The 13151-nt window shown below is 37.3% G+C and overlaps 1 pseudogene; it reads right to left on the bottom strand.

Annotated features, from left to right (window-relative positions):
• LOC105530321 overlaps positions 1-9325 on the bottom strand; it is a 33878-nt pseudogene extending 24553 nt beyond the window's left edge.
• Between the last annotated feature and the right edge of the window lie 3826 nt (positions 9326-13151).

Raw genomic sequence — 13151 nt, 5'->3', positions numbered from 1 at the left:
TCCATATTTTTGCAATTGCAAATTGTGCTGCTACAAACATGTGTGTGCAAGTATCTTTTTTGTATAATGACTTTCTCTAGGTAGATACCCAGTAGTGGGATTGCTGTATCAAATTGTAGATATACTTTTAGTTCTTTAAGGAATCTCAACACCGTTTTCCGTAGTGGTTGTAATAGTTTACTCCCTACTAGCAGTGTAAAAGTGTTCCCTTTTCACCATATTCACGCCAACACTTATTGTTTTGGATTTTTTGATTATGGCCATTCTTGCAGAGGTAAGGTGGTATCGCACTGTGGTTTTGATTTGCATTTCCTTGATAATCAGTGATGTTGAGCAGTTTTTCATATATTTATTGGCCATTTGTATATCTCCTTTTGTGGATTGTTTATTCATGTCCTTGACCCACTTTTTGATGGTGTTGTTTGTTTTCTTCTTGCTATTTGTTGGAGTTTCTTGTAGATTCTGGATATTAGTCCTTTATTGGATGCATAGTTTGCAAAGATTTTCTCCCACTCTGTGAGTTGTCTGTTTACTCTGCTCATTATTTCTTTTGCTATGCAGAAGCTTTTTAGTTTAAATAAGTCCCATATCTTTATCTTGGTTTTTGTTGCATTTGCTTTTGGGTTTTTGGTCATGAAGACTTTGTCTAAGCCAATGTCTAGAAGGGTTTCTCCAATGTTATCTTCTAGAATTTTTATGCTTTCAGGTCTTAGATTTAAGTATTTGATCCACCTCGAGTTGATTTTTATATGAGGTGAGAGATGAAGATCCAGTTTCATTCTTCTACATGTGGCTTGCCAATTATCCCAGCACCATTTGTGGAATAGGGTGTCCTTCCCCTACTTTGTGTTTTTGTTTGCTTTGTCAAAAATCAGTTGGCTGTAAGTATTTAGCTTTATTCTGGGATCTCTATTCTGTTTCATTGGGCTACGTGCCTATTTCTATACCAGTATCATGCTGTTTTGGTGACTACAGCCTTATAGTATATATAGTTTGAAGTTGGGTAATGTGATGCCTCCAGATTTTTTTTTTTTTTTTTTTTTACTTAGTCTTGCTTTCGCTATGCAGACAATTTTCTCATTCCATATGAATTTTAAGATTGTTTTTTCTAACTCTGTGAAGAATGATGGTATTTTGATGGGAACGGCATTGAATTTATAGATTGCTTTTGGCAGCATGGTCATTTTTGCAATACTGATTCTACCCATCCATGGGATGTGCTTCCATTTGTTTGTGTCATCTATGATTTCTTTCAACAGTGTTTTGTGGAGGACTTTTATCTCCTTGGTTATATATATATTCCTAAATATGTTTTTCTCTGTTGCAGCTATTGTAAAAGGGGTTGTGTTTTGATTTGATTCTCAGCTTCGTTGCTGTTGGTGTATAGCAGTGCTACTGATTTGTGAACACTGAATTTGTATCCTGAAACTTCACTGAATTCATTTATCAATTCTAGGAGCTTTTTGAATGAGTCTTTAGGGATTTCTAGGTATACAGTCACATCATTGGTGAACAGCAACTATTTGGCTTCCTATTTACTGATTTGGATGCTCTTTCTTTCCCTTGTCCGATTGCTCTGGCTAGTACTTCCAGTACTATGTTGAATAAAAGTGATGAAAGTGAGCATCCTTGTCTTGTTCCAGTCCTCGGCAGGAATGCTCTCAGCTTTTCCCGTTCAGTATTATGTTAGCTGTGAGTTTGTCATAGATGGCTTTTATTATCTTAAGGTATGTCACTTCTATATCTATTTTGCTGAGGGTTTTAATCATAAAGTGATGCTGGATTGTCAAATGCTTTTTCTGTGTCTATTAAGATGACCATGTGATTTTTGTTTTTAATTCTGTTTATGTGGTGTGTCACATTTTTTGACTTGCATAAGTTAAACTATCCCTGCATCCTTGGTATGAAACCCATTTGATAATGGTACATTATCTTTTTGATATTCTGTTGGATTGGGTTATCTAGTATTTTCTGGAGGACTTTTGCATCTATGTTCATAAGGGATATTGGTCTGTAGTTTTCTTTTTTGACTATATCCTTTCCTGGTTTTGGTATTAGGATGATACAGGGTTCATAGAAAGACTTTGGGAGGATTCTCTCTATATCTTGTGGAACAGTGTCAGTAGGATTGGTGCAAATTCTTCTTTGAATGTCTGATAGAATTCAGCTGTGAATCTGTCTGGTCCTGAACATTTTTTGTTGGCAGTTTTTTTTACTACCGTTTCAATCTCACTGCTTGTTATTGGTCTGTTGAGAGTGTCTATTTCTTCCTGGTTTAATCTAGGAGGGTAGTATATTTCCAGGAATTTATTCATCACCTCTAGGTTTTCTAGTGTGTGCATGTAAAGGTGTTCACAGTAGCCTTGAATAATCTTTTGCATTTCTGTGGTGTCAGTTGTAATATCTCTCATTTCATTTCTAATTGAATTTATTTGGGTCTTCTCTCTTCTTTTCTTGGTTAATCTCACTAATATTCTATCAATTTTGTTTATCTTTTCAAAGAACCAGCATTTTGTTTCATTTACATTCTCTATTTTTTTGCTGTTGTTTCCATTTCATTTAGTTCTGCTCTGATCTTGGTTATTTCTTTTCTTCTGCTGGGTTTGGGTTTGGTTTATTCTTGTTTCTCTAGTTCCTTGAGGTGTGACCTTAGATTGTCTATCTGTGCTCTTTCAGATTGTTTGATGTAGGCATTTGATGATATGAACTTTCCTCTTAGCACTGCTTTTGCTGTATCCCCGCAGTTTTGATAGGTTGTATCACTATTATCATTCAGTTCAAAGAACTTTTTAGTTTCTATCTTGATTTCATTGTTGACACAATGATCATTCAGAAGCGGGTTATTGAGACCAGGCACAGTGGCTCATGCCTGTAATCCCAGCACTTTGGGAGGCTGGGCGGGCAGATCACCTGAGGTCAGGAGTTTAAGACAAGCTGGGCCAACATGGTGAAACCCTGTCTTTACTAAAGGAAATACAAAAATTAGCCAGGAGTGGTGGTTCACACCTGTAACCTCAGCTATTCAGAGTACTGAGACACGAGAATCGCTTGAACCCAGGAGGCAGAAGTTCCAGTGAGCTGAGATCATGCCACTGCACTCTAGCCTGGGAGAGAGAGCAAGACTCCATCTTAAAAAAAAAAAAAAAAAAAAGAGGAAGCAGATTATTTAATTTTCATGTATTTGTATGGTTTTGAGGATTCCTTTTGGAGTTGATTCCCAATTTTTTTCTACTGTGGTTTGAGAGAGTACTTGTTATAATTTCAATTTTGGTAAACTTACTGAGACTTGTTTCATGGCCTATGACATGGTCTTCTTGGAGAATGTTCCATGTGCTGATGAATAGAATGTATATTCTGCAGTTGTTGGGTAGGATGTTCTGTAAATATCTGTGAAGTCCATTTGTTCGAGGGTATAGTTTAAAGCTCATTTTTTCTTTGTCAACTTTCTGTCTTGATGACCTCTCTAGTGCTGCCAGTGCAATATTTAAGTCCCTCATTATTATTTTGTTGCCATCTATCTCATTTCTTAGGTCTGGTTGCAATTGTTTTATACATTTGAAAGCTCCAGTGTTAGGTGCATATATGTTTAGAACTGTGATGTTTTCTTGTTAAGCTAGTCCTTTTATCATTATGTAATGTCCCTCTTTGTCTTTTTTAACTTTGATGCTCTGAAGTCTGTTTTGTCTGATATAAGAATAGCTATTCCTGCTTGCTTTTGGTATCCCTTTGCATGGAATATTTTTTTCTACCCCTTTACCTTAAGTTTATATGAGTCCTTATGTATCAGGTGAGTCTCTTGAAGACAGCAGATATGTGGTTGGTGAATTCTTACTCATTCTGCAATTCTGTATCTTTTAAGTGGATCATTTAGGCCATTTACATTTAAAGTTAGTATTGAGATGTGAGGTACTATTCTACTCATCATGCTATTTGTTGCCTGAATACCTTGTGGGTTTTTTTTATTATTGTGTTATTGTTTTATAGGTCCTGTGAGATTTATGTTTTAAGGAGGTTCTATTTTGGTGTATTCTGAGGATTTGTTTCAAGAGCTACCTTTTGCGGTTCTTGCAGTGTTGGGTTGGTAGTGGCAAATTCTCTCAGTGGTTGTTTGTCTGAAAAAACTGTATCTTTCCTTCATTTACGAACGTTAGTTTGGCTTGATACAAAACTATTGGCTGATAATTGTTTGGTTTAAGGAGACTAAAGATAGGACCCCAATCCCTTCTACCTTGTAGAGTTTCTGCTGAGAAATCTACTGTTAGTCTGATAAGTTTTCCTTTATAGGTTACCTGATGTCTTTCCCTCATAGCTCTTAACAGTCTTTCCTTCATCTGGACTTTAGATAACCTGATGACTATGTGCCTACCTATGTCTTTTTGTGATGAATTTCCCAAGTTTTCTTTGAGCTTCTTGTATTTGGATGTCTAGATCTCCAGCGAGACCAGGGAAGTTTTCTTGAAATATGTTTTCCAAACTTTTAGATTTCTCTTCTTCCTTGGGAACGCCAACTATTCTTAGGTTTGGTCGTTTAATGTATTCCCAAGTTTCCTGGATGCTTTGTTCATTTTTTAATTCTTTTTTCTTTGTCTTTGTTGGATTGGGTTATTTAGACAGCCTTGTCTTTGAGCTCTGAAGTTCTTTCTTCTACGTGTTTGTTTCTTTTGCTGAGAATTGCCAGTATATTTTGCATTTCTCTAAATGTGTCCTTCATTTCCAGAAGTTATGATTATTTTTATTTATGCTATCTATTTTTCTGGAGATTTTCCCAGGCGTATTCTGTATCATTTTTTTTTTATTTCTTTAAGTTGGTATTCACCTTTCTCTGGTGCCTCCTTGAATAGCTTAATAATTGACTTTCTGAATTCTTTTTCTGGCAGTTCAGAGATTTCATCTTGGTTTGGATCCATTGGTGGTGAGCTAGTGTGATCTTTTGGGGGACATTAAAGAAACTTGTTTTGTCATATCACCAGAATTGTTTTTCTGGTTCCTTCTCATTTGAGTAGACTATGTCAGAGGGAAGATCCTGGACTGAAAGACTGCTGCTCGGATTCTTCTGTTCCACATGATGCTGCCTTGATGTGGTGTCCTCCCCATTCCCCTAGGGATAGGGCCTCCTGAGAACTGAGCTGCAGTGATTGTTGTCACTCTTCTGGATCTAGCCATACAGAAGAGCTACGGGGCTCCAGGCTGGTACTGGGGAATGTCTGCAAAGAGTCCTGTGATACAATCAGGTCTCTCAGCCATGGATACCAGCTCCTGCTCCATTGGAGGTAGCAGGGGAGTGAAGTGGACTCTGTGAGGGTCTTTGGTTGTAGTTTTATTTAGTGTGCTAGTTTTTTGTTTGTTGACCTCCAGCCAGGAGGTGAGGCTTTCAAGAGAGCATCAGCTGCCATAGTATAGGGTGGATGTAAGCTTGCCCTAGGGTTACCTGGATAAGTATTAGGGTTTCTCAGATGGTGGGCAGTGCCATGGAACTCCCAAGAGATTATGTCCTTTGTCTTTGGCTGCCAGGGTAGGTAGAGAAAAACCATAAGGTGGGGGAGGGTTAGGCATGTCTGAGCTCAGACTCTCCTTGTGCAGGGCTTGCTGCAGCTGCTGTGGGAGATTAGGGTGTGGCTCTCAGGCCAATGGAGTTATATTCCCAGGGGGATTATGGCTGCCTTTGTTGTGTTGTACATGGCTGCAGGGAAGTTGGGGAAAGCCACCAGTGACAGGCCTCACCCAGCTTCCACACAGCCAGAAAGGCCAGTCTCATTCCCGCCATGCCCCCATAACAGTACCAAGTTTATTTCCAGGCAGTCAGTGAACAGGGTTGAGAACTTGCCCCAGGCTACCAGCTTCCCCACTGAGAAAGCAAGGAGGGCTTTCAAGTTTCGTACCTCCCCATCTGCCACAGCTTCTGTGCTTATATCTGCATTCCCTGTTTGCTGCCTCTCCTGGATTCTGTCCAGGAAACTTCATGTATGGTAAAAACTGTTACAAAGTTCAGCTGGAAGTTCTCATCTACCAGTGGTCTAACCAACTAATTGACCCATTTTAAGATAGAACAAGATGTTGTTGAAAATGAAGCCTGCAGCACCAGACCATCCACATTAAATTTGGGAAGAAAAAGTTAGTCTTATTTGTCCGCTAATTGAAGAAGACCAACAATTAACAGCACAAACAATAGCCAACACTACAGACATCTCAATTGTTCAGCTTACACAATTCTGACTAAAAATTAAATTTGAACAAGCTTTTCACTCAACAGGTGCCAAAACCATTGCACCCAGATCAACTGCCAACAATAGCTGCCATTGCAATGGAAATTTTAAACAAGTGGGATCAAGATACTAAAGCATTTCCTCAAATAATTGTAACAGGAGATGAAGAATTGCAACATGGTTTTACCAGTATGATCCTGAAGACAAAGCACAATCAAAGCAATGGCTACAAAGAGATGAAAATAGTCCTGTCCAACCAAAAGCAGATCAGTCAGGAGCAAAGATAATGGCAACAGCTTTTCAGATACTTGAGGTATTTTGCTTATTGACTTTCCAGAGAGCCAAAGGACAACAACATTTGCTTATTATGAAAGTGTTTTTAGAAAGTTAGTCAACGTTTTAGCCAAAAAACCCCCAGGAAACTTCACCAGGAGTCTTTCTCCACCATGACAGTGTTCCTGCTCATTCCCTTATCATGCCAGGACAAAGTTATGAGAGTTCTGATGAGAAATCATTAAGCATCCACCTTACAATCCTGATTTGGCTTGGCTCCTTCTACCTTTGTTTTCTTTCCTAATTTTAAAACATCTGTAAAAGGTGCCCATTTTTTTTAGTTAACAGTATGTGTATATATATGTATATGTATGTATATACACATATATATACAGTATGTGTATATATGTATATATAACACTATGTGTGTATATATGTATTTGTGTATATATACACACATATACATATATGTGTGTGTATATATAAATACATAAATAATTTGGGATTAGAAAGCCTTGTCTTTGAGCTCTGAAGTTCTTTCTTCTACCTGTTCGATTCTTTTGCTAAGACTTCCCAGTGTATTTTGCATTTCTTCATTTCCAGGAGTTGTGATTATTTTTTATTTATGCTATCTGTTTCTATGAGAGTTCTGACAAGAAATCATTAAGCATCCACCTTACAATTCTGATTTGGCTGTTTCTACCTTTGTTTTCTTTCTTAATTTTAAAACATCTGTAAAAGGTGCCAATATATAATAATAATATATTGTGTTATTCAGAAAGCTTGGTCTTTGAGTTCTGAACCTAAATGTTGGGTTTTTAGAAAGGCTTGTCTTTGAGCTCTGAAGTCAGAGCTGTAGTCTTTTATATATACATACAAACAAAGGTAGAAATCATTCATGTATATATATATGTGTGTGTGTGTGTGTGTATATATACATATGAGTACATTGACATGGTTAAATTCCCAGGACTCAGTTATTTAGGGATGGAGTAAATGGCTCGTTAACTTGATGAAGCTTATGCTGAGAAATAAAATACATATTTTAATTTTAATTTAATTTAATTTAATTTTTTAATTCAATTTTCCATGAATTTTTTGAAGCCTCCTCATATAAAATGCAATTTCCTACCATCTCAAGGTTTTAAGCAAAGTAATTCAAAGTAAAATAATCGAAAGTGATATGAAAAGCTTTCTTAGGTGGTGCGATAAAGGAAAACCTTCCTGAGCAGAATATTACAATTTTACAGGAGCTGGCAGATCATACGCCATTTTATAGTTGTTCTTCCTACTTGTCAATATATTCTAATCAGTTTGTTTGGATTTGACCAATGAGTTTAGCCACTTTTTTCTTTTAAGAAAAAAGAGCTAAGAAGGAGTTATAAAGAGATAGAACACTGACATAGACAGAATTATTGCTTCTTCCTGATGCATTTATTTTAATTCAAATTCTTTCAATTATTATTGAGGCTAAATATGTTTCCACATATTTATTGGCCATTATCATTTATGTGTATGTGTGTGTGTTTGTGTGTGTGTGTGTGTGTGTGTGTGTGTGAATTGTCTATCATGAAGTCTTTTTTGATCCCCAACCAAAATTGATTTAATTTACTTGGAAGTTAAATAGAATTTTATTTGTACCTCTTTTGACACTTATCATACTTGACTTACTATTTAAAATATTTTTGTGCTTGTCTTATCTTCAGCATGTAAATTCTTCATGGTGTGAAATTATTTCTTTAATCTGCATTCTCTTTTTACCTAAGATAACATAATGTAGCATAAAGTAGAAGCTCATTAAGTATTTCTCGAATTATGCTGAATCATGAGTGGGTAGGGACCTGGTCTCAGAGAGCCTCACCTAGTCTTTTCTAAGTCTTTAGGTATTTTTTATTTACTCTGTTTTATGAGTTTAATAATAATCCTTGTCCTAAGACAGCATATAGTATAAAGAAAAAAAAATTGTCATATCATTTTTAATTTTTTGATGTTAAGCACAAGTTTATTTCAATATAATACATTATTTTCGTTTCTGTCTCTTCATAAATATCTGTCCCCTTGCTATCATCATTTCTCTCTCTCTCTAGATTTGTATTTGTCCTTTATCGACATGTTGATGCTGTCTCTTGTGGCAGTGATGACTGTGTTCACCAACCTGCTTCAAGAGTCACTACCAAGCCTTGTCTTCAGCTATTTCAACTTCCTCCAACTGCATACAAAGCCCAAAGGAACCATTTACGAACACAACTAGTTAAATAAAATTATCATATTAGTTTTAATAACATAACAGATAACAATATTAACCTCAAGTACACAAACTTAAAGTGGAATCAGGTTGCTGACCCTGCCATTATTCTAAGTATATATAAATAAATGCTGTAATCAAGGGAACATTTTACTAAATAAAGGTAGGGCAAGGTTAGTAAGGTTTGCTGTGAATCATCAAAAGGTTATTAATGGGAATAGGATTTGAAGTCCTCGGGATAGTAATATAATACGACTGTGGGTGCGTTCATAGTTTGAGTTAGCCAGACAGAAATACATGGAGGAGGTGAGTCCATGAGCAATTATAAGGATAATTGCGCCAGAGAAGCTTCAGCGTAAAATACTACGCTATTAGAAATGGTGAGGTTAGAATCTTTGTTTCTCCATGGCTTAAGATCATGATGTCTAGAGAATTCAGCTTTGTCATTGCTACTTATAATCCTTTAATATGCTGTGCTCGAATGGATATAAACTAGTCCCATACATCCATGGGTCTGCAACAGCTGAACCTCAGCAGGCAGCAAGAGGATGATATTAACTGGGTTGCGCGAAGTCTTACAAGCCCACACAGAGCTGGTTGCCATGGTCGTGGCTAGAACAAAACTACCAGTCACAGGCTCCAGAGATGGAGAAGGTCAAAGGACACCAAGTGGTGCAAAAAAGGCGGCTGAAACAGATCCTTTTCAAGTGGTGAATTGTCTCTGTTGATTAGGATCTGGAGTCTGCTATCAGAGATCAGGCAAGCAAATCTCTTGCCAAGAGAATGTAATTTGAACAAGGCCTGTTTCTATTTTTATTACACAAGAGAGCCTGTCATTAAGAAATAATTACCTATTTCTTGCCAGGTGGGCAAATCCATCTCTTTTGAGGCAACATAGGTGCTTTAATATTCTAAATGTAGAATCTCAGACATGCAGAACCCATCTCTTAAGCCTAGAAGAAACCCAGGGCGGAAATACTTGACTTTCAGAGCAGAAACCTGAAACCCAGAATGTTTAAGCATAACTTGTCAAAAATCACAGCTACTAAATAGAAGGATCAGAACAGTAGCCGTCATAGGTCTTCCAATACCCTGGTCAGGGCTTTTAAGAGTGTGCCTTACCTTGTAAATATACCTTCCTTGAGCCCCTCTGGTAATGGCTGTGGGACAAGTTGCCTGGCCCCTGGTTCCCATCATCCCACGCCCACACTCACGCGTCTACCGCCAAACAATACCCTGATGAGCAAGGCTCCAACCTTTATGCCATTTCCTAGGAACATAGCTAGCATCTAAGAGTTATCATCACTTTCCCCAGTATGTGTAAAAAGTTTTGGCTGCACCCAAGGAACAGCATGATCTGCTACACTCTAGAAATACCAAGGACTGTGTGTCATGTTCAGGTTTTTGGTGAGTATAAGAGGGCTGTCCTGACAAGCCTCAATGGCAGGAGTGGGCTGCATGTCCCTCAAAGTGTCTCTCCCCCCAGAGAGAATGTCAAGAGAAAGTTCATCTGTGGCCAGAAATCACCCAACCCAGATTATTAGGTGCTTTTTGTGAAAGTCCAAAATATTGTCCTCAGGCTAGACGTAGATCCTAATAACAACCATACCCCTAAAATAGGGCTCTGACCAGGCAATTGGCTTTTTCCTCACTGCTTCAATTTAGGAAACTGACTGAGAGGCTTCCTGTCTCAGAGATTTGAAAATTGTCACTGCCCTTTGATGCCTGAGATGCCTTAGAGGCAGCTGATGCACATCCCCCACAAGTGGTGATTTCTCCCTGATGATGGGAATCTGGATGCTGCTATCAGAGATCTTGAACTGTCTGTCTAAAATACTATGTCTAATCAGTAGTCCTGGAATCATTCATTCATCACGTACTAAAAGAATGCGCACCTGGCACAAATTTCTGCTGATGCTAGGCTCTGTGCAGACACCAGAATCTAGGCAAGACAGAGAGCTTACCATCTCCTTTTGTCATAGATATAAGAATAGTTAGCAAAGCAGTTTGAAGGGTTTATACAAATTTGTTTTAGGTAGAGGCCTGAGGAAGTCAATACTTAGGAATAATTAATGTACTGAATTCTGATCTAAGAGAAATATTCTGACAATCTGAGAAACACAATATAATGATCCATCCTTATGCACATTCTTACCAAACAAAAAAAAATCTATCAATATCCATCAAAATAGAATTTTTAATTTTTTTGGCTTTTTTTTTAATTGAGTAATTATCAATTTTTTAAGACCATTCATGTGGGTCAGTACTAGTTCAATGAAAACAAGTGTGAACAATAGGTAAGTGAAGAGATAAAAATTATACATGAATGAAAAAGCAAACCCTTAGATCAGGCATCCCAAAGGTTCAAGTGGCAGGGACAGACTGGCATTGACAAATGACAATGCTGAAATTACCAACAGTCCTCCTTGAAAACTAAACCTATGGCTTTGAACACTGTGCATCACATTAACAATAAAGAATTCTAAATATTTTTTCAAATATCAACATAAGGAAATGTTGACATATTAAACTGTAGTAATGAATAAAACATAGTATATATGAAATGTACAAATAGTCTTGTCTACTTTGATAATTGTGTTGAAAACATTCAGGTAGTCCGACATAGATATAAGAAGCAGCTAAAATTCCCACTGGGTAACTCTTTTATTGTATTTATTTTAATACAGGAAAAGGCAACAAATGCCTGCTTCTAATTCTCCCTAAAATTAAAAATTTATGTTAAGATTCAGCAAAAAGTGGATAGAAAGGAAAATATGTATATGTGATTTCTTTAGAAACAAATTCTCATCTAATTTTAGATGGGGAGTGTATTACTTTAGGGAATGTTTGTTTTTAATTTTTACACTATGAAATATTTTCCCCCAATCACTAGGATCCTTTAAGTATGATAGGGTAAATGTTTATTTAGCAGAGACCTAGAGTACTAAAAGTCTAGAGCACTCCAAAAGATTCTCAGTTATCTTTTGATTGATTTAATTTATAATTCCTGTGGTGGGTTGAATAATGTCTCCCCAAAACTTCTTGTCTATTGAGAACTTCAGAAAGTAAGCTTATTTGGAAATAGGGTCTTTGCAGATGTAATTAGTTAAGGATTGACGTGAGATTATACTAAATTAGAGTGGGCCCCAAATCCAATGAAGTGTCTTTCTAAGAAACAGAAAAAGGACACACAGACAGAGCGAGAAGGCCATATGAAGAGGGAGGAAGAGATTGGAGTTATGCTGCCACAAGCCAAAGAACACTAGTAGCCATCAAGAGCTGAAAGAGGCAAAGAAGGACTCTTCCCTACAGCTTTCAAAGGAAAAGTGGCTTTCCGGCTTCCAGAACTGTGAGAGAATAAGTTCCTGTTGTTTTAAGCCGTGGTTATCCCAATTTGTTATGGTAGCCATAGGAAATGAATGCAATGGGCATAATCCATTCCAGTGTCAAAGTCTTTCTTTGATGTAAGTTTCGCCTGTAAGCAGACAAATCTGTTCCCTTTACTATTAGATCTCAATTTAACACATTACGGAATTGGTTGTAAATAATGTGTAACAATGGTGCTCAAGAATCAATTCTTTTTCCAAAGGTCCTTAATTTGAGGAAAAGTTAGTTTACTAATAAGATGTATCATAGATCTCGTTACTTACCGGTATTCTTCATGTTTCCTCCTCTTTAAATACTTTTAAAGTTAATTTTAAAGTGGCAGACTTAATGAATTAATATTTTTCAATATACTATGTTTGTTAATCTCAACTTAGTCTTTACATTTTACAAGATGCAGTAATCAAATTGTTTTTTTATGTAAATGATATTTCATCTCTTGAAAACTATCGAAGAATAAAGAGCAAGCTCTACACTTGCCATAGGCAAGGTGATCTCAACTGTCACTTTACAGGCTGTACCTGAGGGGGACTTTATTTAATCCTCCCTAATATTTCCTGTGGTGTATAAAATGACTCATTCAGGCTTTGCCATTCCAGCGTTTGTTTCTTGCCCAGGAACCTGTAAAATCTGGGTTTCCATCTGGGCTTCCTCTAGGTCTCTTGCCTGTCAGAGTGTCAAGGCCAGCAGGAGTTCAGTATCACTTACCCTTTATGGGATCTTGTTCCTACCAACTGTATTATTCTTTTAGGTTCTCACTTAAAGGGCATGTGAGACTTACAGCTAATTCAATGGTTCTAAGCGGCAATTGCAGGAGCCTTTAAGAGAATATGTCTTTAAAAATCATAGGGCTGGTTGGCCAGCCACGGTGGCTCAAGCCTGTAATCCCAGCACTTTCGGAGGCCAAGGTGGGCAGATCACAAGGTCAGGAGTTCGAGACCAGACTGACCAACATGGGGAAACCCCATCTCTAATAAAAATACAAAAATTAACAGGGGCGTGGTGGTGTGCACCTGTAATCCCAGCTACTCAGGAGATTGAGGCAG

The sequence above is a fragment of the Mandrillus leucophaeus genome, unplaced genomic scaffold, assembly GCF_000951045.1.
Source record: "Mandrillus leucophaeus isolate KB7577 unplaced genomic scaffold, Mleu.le_1.0 Scaffold81, whole genome shotgun sequence".
Lineage (NCBI taxonomy): Eukaryota > Metazoa > Chordata > Mammalia > Primates > Cercopithecidae > Mandrillus > Mandrillus leucophaeus.
This window is presented reverse-complemented; position numbering and strand designations above follow the sequence as displayed.